The sequence below is a fragment of the Mandrillus leucophaeus genome, unplaced genomic scaffold (assembly GCF_000951045.1).
Source record: "Mandrillus leucophaeus isolate KB7577 unplaced genomic scaffold, Mleu.le_1.0 Scaffold392, whole genome shotgun sequence".
Taxonomy (NCBI): Eukaryota; Metazoa; Chordata; class Mammalia; order Primates; family Cercopithecidae; genus Mandrillus; species Mandrillus leucophaeus.
This window is the reverse complement of record NW_012104165.1, coordinates 583,251-587,240: the sequence shown is the minus strand read 5'-3', so window position 1 is coordinate 587,240 and position 3,990 is coordinate 583,251. Positions and strand designations below refer to the sequence as shown.

Below are 3,990 nucleotides of genomic sequence, written 5' to 3'. Positions count from 1 at the left end.
AGGAGGGTGTCTAGCAATCTGTTTTAACAAGCCATCCTGCCGGGCGCGGAGGCTCATGCCTGTAATCCCAGCACTTTGGGAGGCTGAGGCAGGTGGATCATGAGGTCAGCAGATCGAGACCACCCTGGCTAACACGATGAAACCCCGTCTCTACCAAAAATACAAAAAATTAGCCGGGCTTGATGGCACGCTCCTGTAGTCCCAGCTACGAGGGAGGCTGAGGTAGGAGAATCTCTTGAACCTAGGAGGCGGAGGTTGCAGTGAGCCAAGATCGCACCACTGCACTCTAGCTTGGGAGACAGAGCAAGACTGTCTCAAAAATAAAAATAAAAAAATAAAAATAAAAAAACCCCAAGCCATCCTGGTGGCTCTGATGCCCACTGAAGTTTTCAGAAGCACTCTCCTAGAGAAATAACCTTTTTATTTGTTTGTTTGTTTGTTTTATATTTTATAAATAGAAATGGGGTGCCTCGCTATGTTGATCAGCCTGGTCTTAAACTCCTGGTTCAAACCCCTGGTCTCAAGCCATACTTTCATCTCCGCCTCCCAAAGTTCTGGAATTACAGGCGTGAACCACTGTACCCAGCTAGGAAATAAGCTTAACCAAAGGAAAACATATACTACACAGGAACCTTTATTTTTATTTCTAATTGTGATAGTGAAAAATAGATATTAAAATGGGAGTTCTTTATTATTATTGTTGCTCCATCTGCATAATAGATCATTAGCAAGCCACTAGAAACGACATGCTGGAAGACTGTACTAGTTCTGGGAAAATGTTTGTGACGTAATGTTCACTGACAAAAGTAAGAGACAGTAAGCATGACTTAATCTAGGCAAAATTTTTGCAGGTAAAATCCTGCGGTGAACTCATAATGGATGCGTGGAGCGCTGGGAAGCAGTTAGTCTCCACAGTCTTGTCCAGGTCTCTCCTCACGAGTGAAAGAGCTCGTTCAGAGCATATCAAGAACCAGAATATTGTACTTAGTGTTTCAATTTAATACAGGACTCCTAGACAAGCGACTCAAAGTTCCTGGGCGCTGGAGCTTGCCCACTGTCGCTGATATCCGCGGACACCACGTTCACATCTAATTCTCACGAACTCGCAGAAAGGGAGTATTGAATTGAGAGTCCGAGCAACCTCAAGCCTGTTAATGCCAGTGGGAGAAGCAACAGGAAATAAGGGAAGGCATGAGAGTGGGGAGTCATCTGCGTTTACGTACAGTTAAAATCTAAATCAGGAGTCTCTTCGATGTCGTTCAACTGACTTGCTCTTCCAAAGGAACGGCTAAAACCAGACTGGCGCGGGCTTGCGAGGTGAGGAGGGGCTTCGTTTCTATCCTAACTGGAAAAGATGACTCTGGAGAGGTCTCCTACTCTTCAGCCAAATATGATTCCCGTAAGTTCTGGTGAAGGACGCGAGACCATTTCTAAGAGCCAAAGCCTCCAGCCACTCGAGCCCAGGGAAAGGGAAGAATTCAGAACACAGGTTTCCAAAAATCTTAGGGAGAGTCCAGCACGGAAAAACGCAAAAAGACGGAAACACATAAATGTCAGGATAAATCTAGCTAAATTAATAAGGTTGATTCTTGCTTCAGATAGTACAAAATGGTTAACACCAGGATCAGCTAATTTTTCCCCCGTTGCATATTTCATATTTGTGGAGTACTCTTCCTTAAAAGGTAACATCCTGGTACATAGAGAAATTACAGTTTGGCTTACTGACAAATATTGGATGATGGCAATTGCCTCGCCCTTTTAAGGCTTACTGTTGGCATACACTGCTTACCGGTTTAGTTTCACAAATGGATACCTGAGAAACATGTTTAAAATCTTGTTGATATTGCTTCTGTAGAGCACTTAGAAATAATGCTGAAGGCACAAATAGAGTCCATGAGCAAAGAGCAGTGAACATCATCTAAGATGCCTAGGTTACTGATCTAAATCTAATTCTCAGGTGCTGTGTAGGTTTGCATACTTACTTTAGCCCCTCATTTCCTTATTTGTGATGTAAAGACTAAATGAAGCCAGATATAAAATGAGAGTATTTTGCAAAATGTGAGGTCTTATATACATGTTAGTGACTAACGTGATTTTGCTAAAAGAATATCCTGGAGTACATATCATATCAGCATTATAGAAGCGCATCTCATTCCTTTTATCACTTGCAGAAGCTTCCATTCTATGGATTTTCCAAAATTTATTTTAAACATCAAACATCGATGGCCATTTGAGGTTGCTCAAATAGTCACTATAAGTCAAAGATTTGCAGCGAATGTTAGAGTGTGTCCCTGTTGTTGCGGGTGTCTCCTGCATCCCCATCTCCTGAAGGAGCAGGAAGCTTGATCTCTGGAAATGCATCCTGCTGCGTCTCCTTCCATCAGAACGTCAGAAGAAGGGGTCCTCCCAGGTCCAAGGATAAAGTGTTACTTGTCAGTTTGAAACAACAGCATGATAATCATCTAACTAATGCCAAAGAATAAGAAACATTGATAGCAAATACAATTTCTGGCAGAGAATTTGACCTTTCCAAGAGAGCTATAGTTCAGTACAGTGATTTATGCTAATGAGCAAAGCGTTCTTTGTGTAGTCGTGGCCGAGTGGTTAAGGCGATGGACTAGAAATCCATTGGGGTTTCCCCGCGCAGGTTCGAATCCTGCCGACTACGATAACGTTTCCCTTTGCAAAGGGGATGTAACACCTTATCAGATGGGATATCCTGACTTTATCTTCCAGGAAGAAGCCTGATCAGACTTTTTCTCTTTATATGCCCACTAAAAATATTCTGCCACCTTCCTGAAACAATGAGGAAAATGTGTACTTATTTGAAAAAAAAAAAAAAAAGTTAATTCGACCAGAGTCTTACTGGTGTTTTACCCCCAAGAAGAGCCAAGGTGATGCTATCGTGTTTCCTGCAATCGATGCCCTATTTTGAAGGCAGCTTTCCTTTAAAAATGTTGCTAGGAGTGTTTGTGTCTCACAGAATTGTTCCCTTGTTAGGGATCTACTTCAGTCAAGTAAATATTCTCATTCATACTGAAAAGGAAATTCCAGGAAATCCAGGATCAAATACAAGTGAAAGCAAAGACTCAGATATGGTTGCCAAGATGGGAATAACTTGGGCATTATTAAGCAAACAACTAAGCAATTAAATATATTAAGTAAAGCAATTTTCCTTGAAATCATGTAAAAACGAATTGACGACTTCAAGCCAGACTGGCTTGTCCAGGTGTCCAGGACGATAATGAGGCAAGAGGGACTGAAAAGAAAGTGATGTGTGACTATATTCAGAGCACGGAAAGATAATCACCTCAGGTGCAGAATCACATTGTGTGATTAACAACTATGGGTTAAATAATGCATTGGTCAAAGGAATGCTAGCCACAGCTGAGTAATTTTTAAGGAATTCCTAGGGGAATTCTATCACTCCCTTGGAAGCTTGGTGGAGCTCATCCTCACTTCTTGCCTTGCTGCATCTTCTTTTTTATTTGTTAGACCTGCCATTCTCCTTTTTCTGTATCTGAGATCAGTTATTTGTGCCTTATTGGATAAACTCAATCAGTTTATCCAAGGATCTTGCAATTTTATTAGTTTTTTTTTTAAAACAAAATTTTGGCTTTTTTTTTTTTTTTTTTTTTGCTTATTTCCATCTTATGTTTCTATTTCGTTGCATTAAATCAGCTATTTTCTTCTTCATTTCCTTCCCTAAGATTTCTTTGGGTAAAATTTGCTAATTTCTAATTTCTTCCAATGGATCTCAGATTATTGATGTTCAGCTTTTATTTTATTCTTAATTATGTATTTAAGAGTTTAAGCATCCAAGTGCATTTTGGACTGCATGAAACATATTTCGTAAGTATTATTTTCAATGTCATTCTTCTGAATATAAGTTTTAATTACCATTTAGATATCTTCTTGGAACCATATGCACATTTTTTTTTTCTTTCTCTTCTTTTCTTTTTCTTTTTTCTTTTCTTTTTTTTTTTTTTT

At 39.8% G+C, this 3,990-nt stretch overlaps 1 non-coding gene across 1 annotated transcript; it reads left to right on the top strand.

The window, feature by feature from the left end:
• The first annotated feature begins 2,586 nt into the window (after positions 1-2,586).
• TRNAS-AGA lies at positions 2,587-2,668 on the top strand. Its single transcript has one exon. It is a non-coding gene; the product is annotated as a tRNA-Ser (tRNA).
• The last annotated feature ends 1,322 nt before the right edge of the window (positions 2,669-3,990 follow it).